Genomic DNA, 22,216 nt, shown 5'->3' with positions numbered 1-22,216 from the left:
TGGAAAGATTGTATCTGTTCTGTGAGGGAGGGAAGCTTGCACTGCTGAGGTCCAGCTGCACCCATTATATGAGGGACGCTTACCCCACTGTTAGATCTGTCAGCCTTAAGGTGGTCTTCACCCGCACCCTTTTCCTTCCTCCTCCATGTTTTGCTCCTCTACTTTTTGCTGCTTTTAGGACTCTCTGCACTTTATCACTACTGACCAGTGCTAAAGTACACAAAGCATGGTAACATTGGTTTATCTCCAATTGGCATATTTCATTTACTTATAAGTCCCTAGTAAAGGGATACTACATGTACCCAGGGTCTGTAAATTAAATGGTACTACTGGGCACCCTCTTAAGCAGCACTTTCAAACATGTCTCAAGCCTACGATTGCAGCCTGTGTGGGCATAGTTTAAATTGCCATGTCAACCTGGCAAAATAAACCTTTTGCCAGGCCTAAACCTTTCTTTTTAATACATAAAAGGCACCAGTGGACTGCCCAAAGGGTAGGGTGCAGTGTATTTAAAAAGTTAGGCATGTAATTTTAAGTTTTACATGTCTGGGTAGTGAAAAACTCCTGCGTTAATTTTTTCCTACTGAAAGTCCAACCTCTCCCGTAAAATAGCATTGGAGATACCTAATCAAATTTAATAAGCTGTAATTTTCAAATGGGAGCAGGTAATCAGTTCATGTTTGGTATCTCTGGAATTGTAAAGAAAAATCCTAACTCATGGTAAAGTCAGATTTTAAATTACAATTTTGAAAATACCACTTTTAGAAAGTTGGCATTTTCCTGCTTTAACCATTTAGTGCCTGTAGCCTGCCCCTATGTCACATGACTGCTTGTAGCTGACAGTTGAGCTTTGTGTATTCCTCATGACCAGCCACACACAATAGAGAGCTTAGGTGTGCCTGGTTGGGCCATCATTGACAGGAAGGGACGGCAGAGCTGGGCCCAGCCCTACTTACACTTGAATAGGATGTGTCCTGCCTCCCCACAAACCCCCTGTAGTTAGTCTGGTGCCAGGATAGGTGAGGCAGGATGCCTAGGAACTTTAAATGGAATTTTCTGGAGGCGTCTCCCACGTTTCATTGGAAGATTACCAGGTGTAAATATTGGATCTCAGACACCACCTGTTCTGTACACTTCTTGACATATGGATCCACTGCTGAACAGCTGTGCTGCAGAAAGGACTCTCAGCTGGACTGCTGCTCTGAAGGACTGCTGCCCTGCTGCGCTGATCTGCTGTCTGCCGCAGCCCTGCCTGGGTGAAAAGAACTGAACAAACATCTGGCCAACCCAGGACCCCAAAGTGACGTCACGCATAGGTGGCTGGCCTCCTGATTAGAGCCCCAGGGACAGAAGGCTGTAACAACCTTGAACCCATCACCCAGCACCTGGAGCCTGCCATCTGTGAGTCTTTCCGACAAAGTGCTGCCATCCCAGTCCTGGACCTATGAAGTGGGCCTAGGGTGGTCTGCCAGCCTCTGTAGATCCAGTGGAACCAACACATCTCCTCTGCTGCACAGCCCAATCCCGAGCAAAGCAGACACATTGCTGCTACTGTGTTGATCATCCTGTTGCAAAGGCCTTCATCGCATCAGAGCCCGCTGCCTGATAAGAACCGCTGCTGCGCAACACATCCTCAGTGCAGGCCCTCACATCCCTTGTCGACAGCATCCTTGATGATGATGCCAGGCTCCGCATTGAGTCTCGCTGCTCTTTGGAACTGATGCACACTGCATCCTCAGTGTTGGACTTTGCATTGCAAGCTCTCATCGATGGTATCCTCAACCACGACGTAGGACCTCGCACTGCAGCCTCACCGCATCTTGGAAGCGACGCATTAGTTTCGCTGCACTACACATCTTTAATGTGGACCCTCACAATGTCCACAAACCAGGATTTAAGGTACTTTGTTCAGCAGACCTAATTGGGCCCCTGCAGCTGATGCATGCTCCATCGCGGTCAGCCTGTACTTGTGACTTTATCTAGTCCGGCGCAGCCAGATATCCACAGTTGGTGCTTCTTGGCAATATTTTCACTGAAATCTTTAAACCTGTATTTCTCTGGTTCTACAGATTAGATTCTTGTCACTTCAGTCTTGTTTTATTTATTTTAAAATACTTTATTTTAAAAGTTTGTTGTGGGTTCCTTTTGTGGTGTGTTTTCACTGTGTTACTGTTTGAATTGTTGCACAAATATTTTACACATTGCCTCTGATTTAAGCCTGACTAGTCTGTGCCAAGCTACCTGAGGGTTGAGCCAAGGTTGATTCAGGGCAGGAGCCTCCAGTAAGTGGCACGGGAGCTACTGGTAGCTTGCCAGCACCCTCAAAGTAGCTCTCAGAGGTGAAGCCAAGTCCAGTACCTCAGAGGGTCCCTGCATATTAAAGGGGGCAGCACTGCTTAGCTCAAAACCCTTAGACTGACATCCAGCCAAACCAATGGCCGGGCCCCATGATCACAGTAAAATACACACTATGTTGGCTTACGGGGTCTGCCTGTATCTACTCTCAATCTAAGCCCAAAGAGATTGGTCATCTTACACATACTTCTACATCAGTTGCACCACATGTGTGAACAAGGCACGATGAAAGAGGAGTGTCAGCAGTAACCTGTGCTGGCCCACCAAAGTGTGGGACTGCACAACTCAGAGTGAAAATTTGTTAGTTGTGAGCATAATCAACCCAAGACTGAAAAGAGCAGAGAAAATTAAGCGCCTCATCTACATTAATTTCTGCGTCTGTCTGACACTGTGCCCCTCCCTAATAAACATTGTCTTTTCCTGCAAGCTATGCCTAACATCAAGGACCACCAAATGTGTATGTAAGCCCCCATCATAAGGGTTCTATCACTGGCACAATTGTACCGGTTTATGACATAATCATGCCAATTGCATAATAATGGTCATCCTTGGCCATTTTTAGTCTAGTTATGGCTTACTGGCAGCCATCATTTACATATCAATGGCCCACTTTTAGCCACATATGACCGCTCCTCCTATAATAATGGCCATGTCTGATATACAATGGGCATCCTGGCCGTTATGTCGTACGCACAATAGTGGCCCTGGCATAACGGTGGACATTATTGACATAACACAGGCATCCTTGGTCATATGGTGACCATCCATGACCTACGTTTAAATGCCTGGGTATTCAAAGTGGGTATTTAAAGCTGAATATGTCCATGTGAGGCATTTTTACATATGAGTACTAGATGAAAATGACAAGCTCATGTTTGAACACTGTAGTTCCAAAAAAGTAAAGCTGATTCTTTAAAGGTAAAACGTATGTTTTTTCAGAAAAGATTTTTCTTCTAAATAATTGAGTTTGTTTGCCCTAAATGGTAAGTGGTATTCGATAAAAAATATGTGTATTTTCAGAAACTGATATTCTGATGAAGAGACACTATTTAATTCCAAAACACATTTAAACTTGATAGCAGATTGATCATTCAAGCTGAGCTGGGAGACGTGCTGCTGTGGGTATGTTTTTTAATGGCACAGGGCACGTGATGCTTTGAATGTTACTTCATTAGTAAGGTGGGAGAATTTAATAATAATAAACCTTTCATGGTATTTCTACTGGTAACCTTGCCAGGCATGCTTGGGTGTTAAATACTGATAATCCTCCGTAGGGTGGACATAGCATAATATTAACACATGTAGTCATTATAGTACAGTGAGGAAGTACACTAGTAGCTCTGGAGGACTTTCCTCAAGTAGAAGTAGCTCTCGCTACAGAAAAAGTTCTGAGCCCTGATTTAGGGTTTGCTTGTGACTTCACTCTAAGAAGACTTGTGATTGCGGCTTGAGAAGGGTTTCACCCCCTCAACCAGTAACCCTGTGTCTTACACCCACTGTCTGTGTGTTGTAATATATGTTCCCTCTAATTTTATTCCTCTGTATGCAGAAATGAAACATCTCTGTGCACCACACCCTTGGGGGTGTGCACCAAAGACACCAATTAAAGGCCAGTAGTGCTAGAATGAATCATTTGAATTTCAGGCCACATCTCACAGTGTATCTGGTCTGTGGCTGATCCCAACCTTAACCCTTGGCCATAGGGAAGGCATTAGGTGACCATCAGGACCTATGATAGCCGATATAATAGAGAATCCTGAAGCTGAGAGCATGGGCACCCTGAGGCATCCCCCTGTGCTTCCTTCCCCTCCCTTAAGAAACCCCCTTCCCTGTGGACGTCTGACTTCTCTGCCCCTAAGCTAAACCGCTTGTTTACACAGTCTGACTCCCCTCAGAGGACTGCTGTAAGATACTGCATTGTGTTCTGGTGTAGAGGTGGATGAGCTATGGAAAGCTCAAGCCAAAATAAGCTATGCTTTCTTATGCTTTCTGTTTGCCAATAAGCGCTAACCTCATGCACCAAGAATTAAAAACAAAGCATCACTCTTTGATGTAAAAAGGGCAACAGCACAATGTGGATCAGAAGACCTGGACTCAATCCCAGCTCTCCTATTTCAGCAAATTGTGTGATTCTACCCAAATATGTTATTTATTGAGCCTCCTTTTTCTTCATTGTTACATATGAGATGAGTCCTGGATGTGTGCTCTACAAAGTTCTATTGTGTTTTCATTTAACAGAGTATAATGGTGCTCTGGAGTTGGGTGAGCAACTGAAAGCTCGAGCCAGGCTTGAGCCGTACTAAGGTGGAAATCTTCTGTGTGTTAAAGAAATACACTTTCCTGAAGTTTGAAGACACCTCGTCATATTCGAACATAATGTTGCATGATTTACCTGATAAATATTTTCTGGCTCGGCTCATGCTCGCCTCTTAGAGCCAGACCCCACTTGGCTCGGCTCTGCTCTCCCCATAAACTTGTCTACTCGCCCACTTCCATGTTGACCGATATTTAATAAGAATGTAGGCAACACTGAGTACATGTGACAGCTGTCTTGCCTCCTGCATCGTCCTCAGAGTGCAAGGCCTGAATGTATCTAAGGTCATGTTTTAAAACTCTCACTTTTAATAACTGTGTCTCAGTGCAGTGATATACTATGACATTGTGAAACGGGGGGACTGGGCAGCAGGAGAACGCTATGTCAGGTTGTTTATTTACTTTTAGAATGGAGCTCCAAAGCTGGTTTTCTAGGCAGTAGGAGCTATAGTAACCCCCCCATCTGTTTTCTATCCCCCCTTTTGTTAGACATTTAGGGTTCCACACCTCAGGAGTGGGTGGGGGGGAGAAAGGGAAAGTTCAGGCAATAACCCCCCAGGCTATTTGTGAGGAAGGGGTGTGCGAGCCTCTGTTTCAAGGTCCCAGAAGCCCCCCCCCCCACATATTTCCCGTCTGCGCTAACTGCGCAGCTTGACCCACTTCACAGAGGGGGTGTCTGACCCCCCTACTTCCTTCGCAGCTGGATTCTGCAAGCTTCTTGGCAGCACAGACACCAAACCACATATTAGTTTCCACACACCAGACTTCCTAGAAGACATGGGCTACAAACAGAGGCTCTCCTAGTCTCTGAAGCGACCTGTGCACACCATGAAAGACTCTAGGTGCTTGTGGGAAGCAGGATGAGTGCACCATAGAGGGAACAGAGGGTGTAACTATTATATGATGTAAAGAAGCATGTAGGTTTACGTCTATTATCTCAGAAGCATGGGTAACACATGCTGTGGTGTACCGTCCTTTGGTGCCTGAGGGGTGCTCCTGGGTACGGGTTTTAAGCAGGTGACCTTGACTCTGAGTATCCGGACATCCGTCTGGCTCAGTGTTTGCTTTCTCAATAGCAAATCCAGATCAAACCATATTTACACATCACCCTACAACATCAGTACATAAGACACACCTCCTACCCACATAAAACTTCTCCAAACTTTACAGTTATTTAAGTTTTTGTTCCCACAATGGCAGATCCTTTCAAGTTTTCCTGAGAAATTCTGTCCTATCACCAATCTTCAAAGCCATGACAAAGAGTTAATTTAAACCTACTATACCCACAGACACATAGAATGGCACTCAAACCACGTAATTAGCAATGACACCTCAAAATCTAATAAGCACTTGAAGCTAAGCAATGGACAACTTTACACCCCAAAAGAATAAAACAAACTCCTTCAGCACACGTTCCTTGCCATAATCTTCAAATTTTATGTGTGATTTCACTACTGTATTTTCTAATAAAGAGGAAAATGAAAACGAGTCACAGGTCCTGCTGTGAAGATCACCACAGTGTCCAGTAGATTTGTGGTCTGAGTAGTTCAAAACTTTCTTTGAGTGGAATTTTGGGCGTCTTATGCTGTCCACGTTACTAGATATCTGCAGCTTTTTTCCTATATCACAGTTTTCATATAGACTGCACTCTCAGACCCCTGCTGAGCCTGGGGTCATATGAGGCCTATTCTCACTGCCCCCCACAACCTGGTCTGGTCATGTTAGGTGTGTCCTAGAGCCAGGTCAGTTCTCGCTGCCCCCCTCAACCCAAAGAACACAAATCTAGCATCCTTAACCCTGCCCATTACTCCATCCAGCAGCCTGAGGCCGACCTACCTGTTTTAGTTGGGTACACATCATTCCTCATTGGGAATATCTCAGACTCACACCCCCTAACATTATTGACTAAGCTGCACCCCTGCATGAACATCAGGGTAACTAGGTAGAGCGGCACAGGAGTTACTCAGGGAGGAGGTGTGGGGCAGAGATAAAGTACTCAATGAAGTATACAAAGTGGTGTGAGGGAGAGACATAGACCTCAATGAACTGTACAACACAAAAATAAATCATTGTCCTACCAGTGGTTTGACATGAAAAGAAAAGGTGCTTTAATCATGGTACACAGCAAAATACTGCACATGGCATGAAAAGGGCAACATAGTATACACAAATATCAGGGGACTGTGATATGGGAAGTGATTCAAAATCCAAAATGTAGGCCGCTCCCCGATAATTATTAGTATAACAAGATTCATTTGAAATACATTACTGGGCCAAGTGGTTGTGTGCTTCAACTTTCACATGAAGACTGCAGAGACACCAACAATAATGCTGCCATTATACGGTTACACTAAAGTGTGGATGTCCTGATGTCTGTTGATGTTATTTTGGTCATTGCAATCTTAGTTGCACACCAAAGTCTTGAACCATGGGCCTCTCCCACCACCTGTTGCTGGTGGATGGACTGCTCCAGCTTGTGTGCTTCCTCACACAAAGCCCTTAGCTGACTCCTGTGTGGGCCTTATATTATGGTTGTGTGCTGGTGGGCATCTCCAGTGCAGAAGAGTTGGGGCTGTGAGGGGACAGGTAAGCAGGGACATTTTCCTTTTTGGCTCTCACGTCAAGCTTACCACCCAAATAAATGGAGATCCCATCCAAAGTCGCATCAGAGACATTGATGGAGGAAGCACCCTGTCGGAAGGAAATGGCAGAACATTGAAAGCAGGAGAGGCCGGTAGGGAATGTAAAAAGCAGCAGCATAAAAAAACCTGTTTCCTCTGTTACCATCATTTGCTGTCATCACTACCAGTTGTCTCTGTCCCGGAGAGATGAGAACAGCTACTCACTCTTGGTTGGTTACCTATCATTTTACAGAGGATCTCAGAGTAGACACATGATTCTTGTGTGTGCTGAGGTGAAAAAAGTAATTATGGTAGGCTAACCGATGGTAGGGAAGCAGTCACTACTGAACCATGGAGGTGGTCACATCTGTCCCAACATGAGGCATGATAGCCACTGGCCACTATAGCATTGCAGGTGGGGGAGAGGCCCGACATTGGTTCTCAGACAAGCTCCCTAAGCTAAAAGCAGATAAGTAGAATATCTAATGCCCTCGTCATTACAGCCAGGAACCCTACATGCCATGTCAACTCTCTCTGACCGACAGTTGAACAAAATCTCTCCTAGAGAAAAATCCAACGTGGTCTCTTCCCTCAAAGAGACAGAGACAAACCCCAATTTGTTCTCAAGGCTTCAGTATCATCATTGCATTAGATGATGATACAACACCAACTAAGGGTAAGCTATGTCCCACCAGTGCTCTATCACATGGCATCACCCTGTAATCAATGTTCTATATCTGGGCCACTATTATTTCAGGATATGTGGTAGCCACGTCTGGCTGCTGCAGGGAGTTGCTTGCCCATATAAAGGTATAGAGAAGCAGGCAGTACTGCAAGTCTGTATATGATGAAACAAAAGTTGTTTCTTGTTTCACACTGAGCTGTATAGAATAACTCTTGCGATAGACAGAATTCTATTTCGAACAGATCACTACCCCTTTAGTTACCTGGAATCATCATATTTGCCACACAGAACTATCCTTATGGTCCCCTTAATGTTAATGGTCTTACCAGTTAAAGCCACAGAAAGATGGTATTGAATTATCTGGGCTAAAAAAAACCAGATGTGGTTATCCTGCAAGAATCTAACCTATCCCTTATGGAGGCCAACAAACTCCATCACAGCTGGGTTGGATTGGTGGTATCAGTATCGGGCCCGAATATCCTTCCAAATGGGTCCAATACATCTACATTGCCTTACAGAAAAGCAGGGGTTAGCATTCTTTCCCCAACAACTCTACTGATAAAATTTGCGAAAAACTTGGTGTAACCCCCCCCCGAACAAATTTGTCTTTGCCAAGGTAGCATGTCAAGACCATTCCTATATCTTTGGCTCAATTTATGACCAAACATGGACAAAGCAGATTTTGTTACCAAAGTTAAAAGATTGCTCACTGAAAGGATAGGGTCTTTATATGGAATATTTTAGCCAACCAGTCTCTATTAGATGCATGGGGGCTCCTACACGTATTTATTTCATGTCCATATGGGACGGAGACCAAGATTGATTACTTTCCAGCATCCACAGAGACTCTCCCCAAAATCATGAAACGTGAGAGTGTAATTCAATGCAGCTTGGATCATGCCCTACATACTATTAAACTGGACCTTTAATTATAGGTACCCAAGTAATACAACTTTGAGAATAGATACACTAAAATTCAAATTTCCCAATGCAAAATTGAAACTAGTAGAATATTTCAAAGGATATCAAACACTAAACAAGCATTCTGTGACTTCCTCTCACACCCGCTGGGCTGCAGGGAATTAGGGAGACTACTGATGACAGATTCTGCTCTAGTGCAGAAAACTGCTATAGTGAGAGAACACCCACTGGAATCAGAAATCACTGCACTCACCCAAAAATCTTGCATGGATTTCACAGATTGTGATGAAAAATACAAGCTTAACACCATTCTTACAGCGAAAGAAAAGAAAACTCTTCAGCTTATTTAAGGGCAGCAATATTGACCATGGAGAAAAGTTGGACATCTATTAGCTTTTCAACTGAAGCAAGATGCAGCTAAATGCAACATTGCTGTCATCTACAATGTCTCCAAAGTTCTGAGAAATCACAGAAGTGTTTGCCTCATTTTATGCAATTCTATACACGTCTGAAGTCTCTGGAGCTGTTTCTGCTGGGCAGTGATTTCTGGATGATCTTCACCTTCCTACACCTTCCAAAACTGTTTCAGGAAGATTGACCAACACTTGATATGGAAATCTCAGATGGGGAAGTTGGGGAAGATATCCAAAAGGTGCCAACGGGAGCATAGCAACAACTTCAACATGACAGCAGCTCTTTGCTGATCTCCGCAACTCTGTTCCCTTTTTTTTTTACCCTGGGCATAACACAAGGGCTCTGGCCATGTGGTTGTTTCACCACGGACCGGCTGCCTTTCCATATCTCCCTAGAAATTAACTGGAGAGACCGGGTTCACCTGGAGGTGTATTCAAGCCATTGGCCCTGTGATGACAGCGTGACTGGAGGGTACATGGACGACGGAGCCTCAGAGCCAGGCACCTTCTAAAAGGAGCACTGCAGGAGCTGGATGTTGTGAGAAGACCTGACCCCCACCATGGGCTGTTGGTTGGGTCCTGGGGAGGCGAAACCTGCATTTGACATGGCCATACAACAAAGAGAGAAATGTGGAGGAGATGCTGCCAGGCCTAAGCCATGCTTAGAATGAGGCCAAAGGGGAAAGTAAATAGCACAGCATCGTAGACCTGGTGAACAGATCTTTCAAATCCCCACTCATTGCCCACCCACGGTGTATGTAGGGGACTGGCACTTAGGACCATGCAGCCCTAGTGGCCACCTATGCTGTTTGTGGTGGGGACACAGAAAATGGTGACAGGGTCAGAGTCCTCCACGAGGCACTTGTGTGAGTGGCCACATAGAAAGACCTTTTCTCATTTGGGTGTTGATGTGTGGACCTTCCTGATGCTTTTTTACTGGTGACGCTGGTGGCGCTCCTAAGAAATCTAGTCGCTGCAATAGAAAAGCAGTGACACCTTTGATTTGCTGGGGACGCCTCCATGCCCTCTTCATTTCTCCTGCCTTGTAGCCTCCCTTAGCTGGATTACAGGCAGACCCAGTCATGGGTGCGGAGGCTGGTGGAGGAGGTTGTCCTACCCTGGGGGTGCAGGCAGATGGCACCACTAAACCAGTTCCTTTTGACCAAGGAATAGCTGAAATGGAAAGAGGGTTCATAATACTGGTCTGAAACTTTGAGGCCCCAGTGGCTATAATCAGATGTCTCTACTGCACACAAGACATCAAGGTGAGAGAAGAGCATGCAATGCAGGGCCCAATATGCTGGTGACTTAAGGCTGCTGTTCTTTCCAGCTTGCCCATGCCTTCACTTAGTGGTGGACCTTCGTAATAAATCCCTTTTGATTCACTCTGCCTGCCTCCTATGCCCATACCAGAAGAACTCATAAACAACAGAGATCAGCGCCATTGGAGGAGGGTGAAGACCCAGTTGTGCACTGCCCTAGATCAACACTGTTGCTCTACACCAACGAGGTTCCAAATAAAATGAAAACTAGTGTTTGAGACCCTGTCTGGTTTGAACCCGACTTGTTCTAGGAGAGGGTAAAGATTCTGGTATCTCAAATAGATTGAACTATCCCGCTGACAGCAGGCATCAAAAAGACCTGAAGCACAATGAGGAAAGACAAAAATCTAAGGACAAAGTCCTCACAAGAAAGCATCAACAAATTCTCTACGGTTATTATTGCCCTAGACAAGGAACCATCATCAAGTGACCATAGTGCCTACATTCTTCAGACTATCCAAGACTCCTGTTCACCCCTGGTGTTACTTTGACAAGAGCTTCACATTACAGTTGAGAGGGTCATAAAGCCTGAGGTGCGGCTGTGGGAGACCAAGGACTCCATACACAGTCTTAACACCACAATATCTAGAATGAAAAGACAGTACATCAACTGGAGGTGAGGGCTGAGGACACAGAGGGGTGCTCTTGATACAACAACATCAGAATAGTGATTCGAGAGGGTTGGAAGGGGATGTTTCCTACTCATCACGCACAGGCTGAAATATTGGGTTCCTAAAAAATACTTTTCCGTGTGCTTTGCAGTGGAGAGAGCCTATAGGTCCCTGGCTCCACCGCTCCCACCCGGGGCTCCGCCACAGCCTACCATCGCCTGCAAATTCAACTTTGCAGATAGAGATGCCATTGTTAAGTCCTCTTGGAAACACAACTGACAGGTTTGTAATCATACACAAGTTATGATATTCCCAGGCTGCACTTCACTAGGGCAGCAACAGAGATGCTCCTTTCTAGAATACCAAAGAAGAAGATAAATAATGTATCCTCATAGACCTGTGGAACAGTTCAACAGCTGGGTGGGCTGTTCTTCTTTCAACCCCCTGCCTTCTTCCACCCACGGTGTATCCAGCACACTGGTGCTTAGAACCACCAAGGTATGCGTCTACTCATGAAGGGCTCCTGTTTGTGGCAGGGACATTAAGATGTTGATGGGCTCAGAGGCCACTAAGAGGCCCCCTTGTGAGCAGTATCACAAGTGGCTGGGAGACTTTTGCTCAGTTGTAGATTCAGTGTCGACCCTTCCATTGCTTTTTTATTGCTGCTGACCGGACCCAAAAAAATCAGGTCGCTGTGGTTGAGGTTCTGTGAAGTGTGTGAGCTACAGGGGATGCCGAACTTCACTCTTCTTTTCTCATAACTTGTGGCTTTCCCTTGCTGGTATCGCAGACAGTCTTGGTTGTTGTTGCGGAAGCTAGTGGACGAGGTGGCCTGCCCCTAGGGCGCAGACAGATGGTTCCACTAAATAAGGCCCTCTTGACCAAAGACTAGCTAAAAAAGAGAGAGCAGACACCACCAGATTGAGAACCTGGGGACCCCAGCAGCGGTGACCAGGTATGTCTACCACACAAAAAAGTTCAAGGTGAGAGAAGAGCATGCTATGCAGGGCCCAATAAACTGCTGACTTAAGATGTTTTGTTGCCCTCTGAGGCTTGCTTATGCCTACAGTCAGGGGTGGCCATTAGTAATAAATCCATACTGATTTGCTCTGTTCACCTACTATTCCCATACCTGAAGAACTTGCAGAAGACAGAGTTCAACTCCATGGTGGAAGGAAGATCAATTTGTGCACTGCCCTGGTTTACTGCACACTGATCTGCCTCTGAATAAAAAACAACTGGTTGCCAGTGACTCCGGCTGGCGTGAACACAACTTGTTTGAAGGGAGAGTAACAGTTCTGGTAGCTCAAGGGGGCTGATCCCTCCCGCTAATGTCCCACATCTATAGGACCTGAAACACAATGGGGAAATAAGAATCAAGAGGCCCATTCCTCACAAAGATGCATTGACAAATTTTCAAAACCTATTACTGACCCAAACAAAGAACATCCCCTGTCATCAAGTGACTAGACTGCCTCTATTCTGCCAGCCTTTTGTTACTTCTACAAGACCTCCACAATATAGTTGAGAGGGTCAAGGGAGGCTGAGGGGTGGATATTGGTGACCGAGGGCTCTCAATGTAGTCTTCATGCCAAAATATCTGGACTGCAAAAAACAGTACATCAACTGGGGGCTAGAGTTGAGAACGCAAAGGGGTGCTCCCGCAGGACCAACAACAGAATAGCGGGCCCCGTTGGGGTGGGAAGGGCCCAGATATCTCTACTAAACAGAAGAGTTCAAGGAGAGAGAAGAGCATGGCATGCGGGCCCTATTTGCTGGTGACTTAAGGTGTCCCCATCTCCCCCATGCCTACACTTGGGAGTAGACCTTAATAATAAATCCTTATTGATCTGCTTCATGTGCCTCCTATGCCCATACCGGAAGAACACGTAGATGACAGAGATCAGCACCATAGAGGAGAGGTAAGATCCTTTTTTGCACCAGCCTGGGTCTGCTCCGTTACCTCATGCACGCGAGAATCTGAATAAAATGATAACTGGTTGTCCAAAGCCATGGCTAGCGTGAAGAATACACGTACCTGGGTGGGTGACAGTTCTGGTACCTCAAGAGGGCTGAACCCTCTGGCTAACAACTGACATCTAAAGGACCTGAAACACATGTGGCAAGACAAGAATCCAGGGATGCAGTCCTCACAAGGACGCATAGAAAATGTCACTAAACCTATTAGTTTTCCCCAGACTCTGGTGCACTATCATTTTCTCAATGAAATGTGGGTGGGTCAGTCCTCCTTATACTGATTATGTTACTGTTTTATTTTGCCGGTCTCTTCGCTGCTGGTTTTTGTTCAGTTCTGTAAGATTGATATGTTCGGAGCCATTGTCCATTGTCTATGTTGCATTGTCCAAATTCCTATGCAGTTTGTGAGTAATAATCCTTTCTTAACTTTTTTGGCGTCTCTTCATACTGTATCTTCTGTGCAACCTTTAGAAGAGAGGTACTGCTCCTTACTTCAACTGTATACTGAAAAGGACAAAACATCATGATTTTAAGAAAACAATTGACAATCTTCACCTACATTTCTAATATGCAGATTAGCAATTCAAACTGTATTGCATCTGAAAATAAACATGGATGTATAAGCTATAAACCGTAGGCCACATTTGTCTCCCTTCTCCTTTTGTTCGACTTGTACCTAAGGCCGTTCTCATGTTTTCTGGATGGAATGGAGCTTTCCTTGGTGTGCACCCTGAATATTTGTGGGACAGAATATCAAGGACAAAATATCGAAAGAAATATCGACAGGTCAGTAAGTCTAGATTTTCTATACCTAACTTCGCGTATATCCACCTACGCCATACATATAACTTTAAGGTACGTAGATGGTGAGTTAGGAATAGTAAATCTATGCTACCTAAATGCACTTATTTTAAAATTGTTTGATATTTTTGTATCTCAATATTCTTGGTTTGATATTCAGTAGCACAAACATTTTCTTTCTTAATGTACATGCACTACACCCAGGTCCTGCTGGCCTTAAACGGCGAAGCGACATCTAACGTTAATCAACTTAGACCAGCACCACAAGTCCTACATTGGTGGATGAACTAAATGTAACCCAAACTCAACCCCTGTAGGATGACGGACTTGGCTTCTAAATATTCTCCTGTTGTCTGGGACAACAAGTTGTGACCACCACTGATAGGAACTTAGACTATATCGGAAAAAGCTGGTAAAAACCTAGGGGTACAATTTTCATGATTTAGTCAGATTCTACCATTATGAAGCATGTTTTTTTCTGAATAAGCTTCTTATGTTTCTCTTTACTTTGCATAAAGTACTAATAAATAATTATGTAATCCAGGTTTGAATTAACAACACTATTTATATACAAGTTTTTAAAGATGGTTATAAACGCCTACACTCTAACCAAAATGCTGCTGTTAGAATAACATTCAGCATCACATGGTTGAGCGGGCATCTTGTCACATCAAGGAGCTACATTGGCTCCAAGTTAGTGAAATGATTGGCTTTAAATCTCTCCTCTTGATGCATCACAAATGCTTCACCTCTCATCCAACCTTTGCATAGAACAGGGTGGCTAAATACTCTCCAGCTACATTTCTTGCACTCTTTTGATCTCAATTCTTTCATCTTCAAACTTAGGAAGGCTCATTGAGGTGGCAGATTTCAAGGTGTAAAATTCTGAAATACTCTTCTTTCTAACCTGAAACTCATATCCAATTTGTTGAATTTAGACAAAAGGTAAAAATGTGCCCTTTTGACGTATGGGTTTAGTTCTTACTGTTACTCATTGCTGTGGATGCCTAGTGTGCAAGGGACAGACAGCTCTAAGAAACTGTTTATAGGGTGGATGTGTTTTGTGCTACATAAATGTGGGTTTGGAATAGATGAGCAGACATTTCTAATTTCTACCGTCAGATATCAACACAAGGCCCCAATTTTTGGTATCCATCTGTCTCTACACAAGTTCATTAGTAAATGCTGTTTGTAAAGGTTTTCTCCCAGCAAATGTATTGCGTTCAATGATTTTCAAATTCAGGGTGCTCTGAATGAGACCTTCAGCCCTCTCATGAAGATAGATTTTTGGTAATTTTGTCATATCTATTTCCAGTTCTCATTTTTAGGGTCAAGCGCACAAGTGCTCTGTCCCTGTTGTAATCTCTCTTTGGGCTTTTAACCACACCCAAGTCACGCCTGTCATTTTCATTGGTTCGTGGGCTTGCCTTTTAAAATCTGCTGGATTTCATTAGTGAAAGGCCTCCTCGAGTGCACTGGCCAACTACTGAAAACATACGAGGCTCCATGTTTTCAGCCTGGATTATGCACTACTTTCTCTTTTTATTTTCCACACAGCGCGATTACACCAGGTTTTACATAGGGCGATTGCGCTCGGTTTTTTGGTTTTCAATTTCAGCGCGATTGCTCTGGGTTTTACATAGCGCGATCACGCTAGTTTTTTTTCTTTCAATTTATGTGGCAAGAAAAGTCCGTTTAGGAGTTTACACGCTAATAGCTCTAACTCAAGCAAATGCGAGACCAGTTGCATTGTAAATGCTTGATTATTATCTGGGCATATATCAGCCAGTCAACAACCTCCAGCTGCATCTCTAAACAAATAACAAAAAGTGAAATGGAAAAACAAAATACCTTGAGTGCTATTAATTCTAAGACTGATTATTGGCATCTAAGGGTCCACATTTTGGGTGCCAAGCAAGGGTGTGCAAAACACATGTAATTCATGTGTAATTTCCCTTTGCATAATTACACAAATGTTCTGGAAAATTACTGAAACTGCAAACCTTGCATTACACTGTAGTTTTTAATGTGAAATATGAGAGCTAGTCATTTTTGTCACAAAGATGCCTTCTGTGTTTACAAATAGCACTAAATTGAACATCACATGTTCATTCATGTTGTTCCTCTGCTCCTACAATAGGATTTTTCCCTGAACCGATAGACAATTATATCCCATTAAGCTGTAACTTCAGGCATTTCATGTAAAATGCACAAAGAGAAATGCTGGGAATTATGCAAGATTATTCCACCTTAATTATAGTACATTTTGCCTGGACCTAGTATCAAGTCACATATTGGCTGTGTGATCTGCATATTGACAAAGTGTCCCTGGCAAATGTTGAAAGAAAACCGTCCACCAATTGCATGTTGCAGTCTGAAGACACATCAGTATTGCCCAGTTGAATGGTTGCAAATATGGGCCCAAGGTTTGTGTCTCATGACCAGGAGGATGTACATTGCTTGCGGACAGGGAGATTTTTTAAACAAGGCGGAATACAACCAAAGGGCAACAACAAACATAGTTATGTGTCAGGCATGTAAATACCATAGCTGAAAGCAACATGCATGTCTCTGTACTTACTTCTGGATAACCTATTTGAAGTAATCAATAATCTCATTGATGAGTTAAATTAAATCAAACACAATGTGCACTTTTTATATAGGAATTACTCAATAGATAGTGGTGATAAGTATCAATATTCTTAGTTTAATAAATCCAAAGAGGAGGCTAGTTGTAATATAGATATTTGCCCCACACACACTTCAGTCCCTGGGTTCACACTTACCTAACCTGGGGGAATTATGAGTCAAAAGGCAGGACTTCCAGGGCATACATCTCCCCCTCGTGGTCTTCTGTTATCTAGTATCCTCGGATACTCTCTGAGTACACCTTGTGAAGAATTTTCTAATCCTTCGCAGAATATTAAAGCAGGAGGTTGTGGGTTCATGCTGGTCATCCTCCTGGTCAGTATGTGTGGGTCTGTGTTGAACCTCCTGTTCATTCTGCAAGGCCAGAGCAGTAGAAAAGCACTATGGTATAGTATGGCTCATGCACCAGCATTCATTCTTCTATATACATTCTTCAATAAGCCCAGCTGCACCTTCCAAAAAAATCTTAGCATCCATATTCAGAAATGAGGTAGCACAGTTATAGGGAGTGGAATATAACTCATACTCAACAAGCATCTTCTGCCTCCATTTGTGGTCTTCACCATACACTGCTAGTCACCCGGCCATAGGTGACCTTCCCTGTTCTTCACACTCCACCATATCTGAGTCAACCATTTTACCAATCTAGTTTTAGCCATTCATTTCTCTAATACATTTATGTGAACCACATTCATTGCAAAGTGCGTTCTGATGCCCATTGTTAGAAATATACAATGCAACAACTGAGACACCACCACTGAGTTCACGTATTGTATGTAAAGTACCACGAATACTTGTATAGTACCTTGACATTTTGCTCATCATAAGATGTTGTTACCGATGAGGTTTTCCGCCACATTCTGTGTAACAGTTTGATTTCTTTTTTCTTTTTCTTTTTGTTACCCATTGATTCATGAGCCTGCTGCACTCCCATTGGCAAAGGGAACACTTCAGCCTCATTCTGGTGGGTCAGCATTTCCATATCCCTACTTCCAGTACAGGAACGGTGCACAAAAATGAACAAACATTTACAATGCAATTAGTCTCACATTTACTTGAGTTAGAGCTACTGGCATTGTAAATGCATAACTGGACTTTTCTTGCCTCATAATTTCAGTGCCCTGCATATACCTAAAGGGTAGCAAGGCAAATCAGACAAATGATAATAACATATTTTTATATAACACCTTGTAATGCAATTCAACTGTTTCACAGTGCTGGAAAGAACAGATGTTTGTATCATCCAGTGTTAATGGTAATCATGAATTGACATAGGGAGGATGGAAGGCTGAGTCTGCCTTGCAGTGATTTGGGATCCGAAATCGTGACTTGCAGATGATTATAAATCATAGCCACGGGTGTAAAACCTACTGAGGCCTCTTCTGAGCTAATGCAAGCAAAACAACCGTCAATCACCTCAGCCTGATCCAGGAAGAAGCACAGAATGAGGTGCATCAGCAGAGCACATTGACAGCTTCAAGGCAGCATGGGTGAGCACTGTGTGAGGCACCTCAGGGGAGCACTGGGTAATGCCACTCACATAAAGCACATAAACATGTTATTAGTGTGAACCTGCCTAGGGGTGAAGTCTGTTGGGTGAGGAAAGTGTGCCCGCTCCACAAAAGCATATCAAAAAAATCTATCTCATCACGTCACAACAGAACGCGGAGCATGGTTGCCGGCAGCAAAAACACAGAAGGAAGCAAACTTGTGCAAAAGTCTACTCGACACTGACATCTACCGTCTACAGCTGGGAATGATCAACCAGAGAAAACAAGCATTTTCAATGCAACGGGTCTCGCATTTGCTCGAGTTAGAGCTATTAGCTTTGTAAACTCCTAACCAGACTTTTCTTGCCACACAAATTAAAAGAAAAACAAAACGCAGCACGATCGCACTATGTAAAATGCAGCGCAATCGTGCTGGAATCGAAAACGGAAAAACAAAGCCCAATCGCGCTGCTTAGAAAATAAACAGATAAAGTAGTCCGGAAACATCGAGCCCCGTGTGTTTTTAATAGTTTACCGGTGCTGCGTAGGTGGGCTAAACACCGGAAAAGGCATGACGTACGCATGCCTTTCACAAATGAAATTTGAAAAGGCAAGACCACAAACCAATCAAAGTGACTGACGTGACATGGGTGTGGTTGGAAGCCCAAAGAGAGATTACTACAGGGGGCAGAAAAAACCCAATAAGCTCACCAAGGCGTCACAACAAGGGACAAACTAGCAAACACAGTGGCTGCAAATACATGCGCTTCCTCAGCACAAACCTTTGTCTGGTCAAAATGTTTTGGAAAGTGTTGCTATACCAAAAATAAGGCGCAATTGCTTTGGCTAGTTAAAAATTATAAAAGAAATATTAAGAAACTGGACCATTTTTGCTGCATGAAAACATTACGCTTTTTTACTTTCCCAAAAGTCCATCTTGTAAAAACCAACAATAAAGAAAACAAGCTGAAGCATTTTGACGTTTCCGCCAACATGATGTGCAAAGGAAAGGTAACAACGTGACTTAACTAGTGCTTAGGCAAAGCACTCAAATACCACTGATCGAGTTTGCGCTGTGAGCGCCATGGCTGCCATGGAGCACGAAGGGGAGAGACAAAAGGAAAAAGTAGTTCACCCAGGCTGAAGTATATCGGCAATGATGCAATTATGCATGTAACAGGTTCAGTCTGCAAGGCATGACAAAACAGCCTGAAGACGGAACAAGCATAAAGCATTTACCAATGACATCAATGGATTTTTGCAAGGCAAACCCAAGAACAAATGAAAGTGATGGGCGTGAGGTGGGTATGGCTAAATCCCACAGATAGATAACACCACGTCAAAAAAGCAGCGCTTGCACGCGGCTACGCTCAACCTAAAAATATGCACCCACGTTTTAAGTATGCTGTACCTTAATACATGTTCATAATGTAAAACTTTATGGCAAATAGACAGTCTAAGACTATGGAAAACAGATTGATACAATTTTATCACATTTACAATCCACTTGTGGATTAAGGCCCAGGACACTGTATCATATATTAAAGGTATCTACAACTGAATGGATTTTCATTTCAGTAAATGTAGGGAAATTGTCAGGCTGCCGCTACATCAAAACCATGATTTCCACACTCCATTTAGTGATGGGGAGCCACCCGACAAGACAAGAGAGTGTCAGCCACCTCTACTCTCACAACCCTTGATGCACCAGCTCATCATAGACTGCTCATCACAGGGCCACCTGTCACAATGTCAGATGCCTCTCCCTATGTGACACAGAGAGTCCACCATTGTTTTTTTCCTATTGTTTGGTGAGTAAATGGGGCCAAGCAGAAGAATGCTGTTTACACACATGGAGCGGACTCCCCGTGCATCAGAACTACCACATTTTTTGTTTTTCTGAAAAAAATACTTGCTTTTCTGCAAAGGAAAAATAATTTAGCATTCAGCTGCTCTGAAAAGTGCTTCTGCTGCGTAAAAGATGTCTTCCTAACAGGAAAAAGGAATAAGTATCCCTTTTCCAAAAAGTACATTACCTCAGTCTGAGAATCGTCTACTTGAAAGTGCTTCAGGATCCAGGCAGAGACCTTGTAAAAAGGGGAAAGAGCAGAATCATTGTATAGAATGATTAGTGCAGCGACTGCACCCTGAGTAATCTGGAAGATATTAGTAGAGTACATCTAATTATTGTGTTTGTGTGACTTTCCTGAATGTGTCATAGTAAACACTGAAGAAACTTTGGCCAGATGTATCAAAACTTTTTGCATTCGCAAACGGTGCGAATGCCCGTTTGCGAATGCAAAAAGCCATTTCAGAATGTATCAAAGGCATTCTGAAAGCAATTTTAAGGAATCGCTAAATAGTGATTCCTTAAAATTGCGACCCTGTTTAGAGAGTCGCAAATTGCGACTCTCTAAATAAGAAATCGCAAATAAGGATTCCTTATTTGCGATTTCTAAAGCACATGTAAGAAGCAATTCCTTAATGCGAATTGGGCATTAAGGAATCACTATTTACCACCAAGTTGAACTTGGTGGTGACCATGTGCAAATTTTAAAATGCATTTTAAAATGTACATGTAAAGCACACATGCCCTTTTGGCATGTGTGCACCTTACATGTCCTAACAAACTTTTTGGGGTGCAGCAGAGGGGTCTTTAGGTCCCCAGCACCCTGGGGTTTTGCATTTCCAAAATAGCGATTTCCAGCTAAGAAATCGCAATTTTGGAAATGCAAAAAATTCGCAAATATGGGCCTACAGGTCCATAGAGTCAAATGGGGCCGGTATCGCAATTTGCGATTCGGTAATAGCATTTGCGATTTTTAAGAAATCGCTATTACCGGATCGCAAATGTGATACATTGCATTTTGTGAATCAGAAATAGCGATTTCTTAAAAATCGCTATTTCCAACTCGCAAAAGGCATTCTTTATACATCTGGCCCTTTGTTTTTTTAAAAGAAGCATAGATTGGGTTAGTGTTGGACATACATATAAATTATGCAATATCTTACCAAACAAACACATAATAATAATTCATGGTATGTATTTAAGTTAGAAATCATCTATCATATTTAGGACCATATTGTCCAATGTGTATAAGTTGCAAAAAATTGGTTTTGTATTTCCGTTTGCACAGTTGCACCAGCGATTCTCTGACATAAGTGCTTAGTCAACCATTTACACACTATGGTCCTGATTCACAAAGGTCAACCTAGATTAGGAAAGCACCCTTTCTGGCATGGTTAGCTCCCACTTTTTGCCTTGTATCTGATGTGAGTTCGACTGAAAGTGCTATGGGTTCCTGCTAACCAGATTCCCAGTGCCAGATCTCTTTCTCAAAATTGGACAGTTGTTTTCCCCAGTTGGCAAAACCTTTAGAATCCTCTGTAAGTCCCCATTAAATGGGACCCCTGGTACCTAGAGCCTGGGGTTCTAAAGAAGGAAAGCAGCACCAATTGTGCCACCCTCTCACAAACCGCACACAGCGCTGCCATCACAGACTGCGTGTCTTGGTGCAGACAAAAGCAAAACCACAACCTGTTGCACATCCCCGTATGACAGGTCCCCTACCACTGCTTGAGATGTTCATAAGTCCCCCCTCCAAAAGGCCTTCCAGTCCTAAGGCAGGGTGCAGTATATCATATGAGAGGACGTATCAGCATGAGCAGATATTACTATGTCTTTGTCAATTCTTAGACATAGTAAGTGAGCAGGGAAGCCATTTTAGGTACGTGTTCTTGTCACTGGTAAATACGAGGTCCCCAGCTACATGGTGACTTCCCTGAAACTAGGGATGTTTGGTAACAAACATCTCATATTGATAAGCCCTCATTGATTCCAGTGATGGATTTATTAGAGGTGCCCCCTGAAAACCTAACCGACTGCTGGTGTGTTGACTGACTAGTTTGAACCAGCACAGCCACCCTAGACAGGAGAGGGACAACACTCTCAGAGGCCCAGCACACAAAGCCTGCTCTGAGCGGAGTTGTTATCACCTCTTTGAGGCAGGACGGACATTCCAGAGCGGGAAGCTTCCAACGACACAGTGCCTTTGTTA

This window comes from Pleurodeles waltl, chromosome 2_2, assembly GCF_031143425.1.
Source record: "Pleurodeles waltl isolate 20211129_DDA chromosome 2_2, aPleWal1.hap1.20221129, whole genome shotgun sequence".
NCBI classification, from domain to species: Eukaryota; Metazoa; Chordata; class Amphibia; order Caudata; family Salamandridae; genus Pleurodeles; species Pleurodeles waltl.
Note: the sequence above shows the minus strand (reverse complement) of the source record.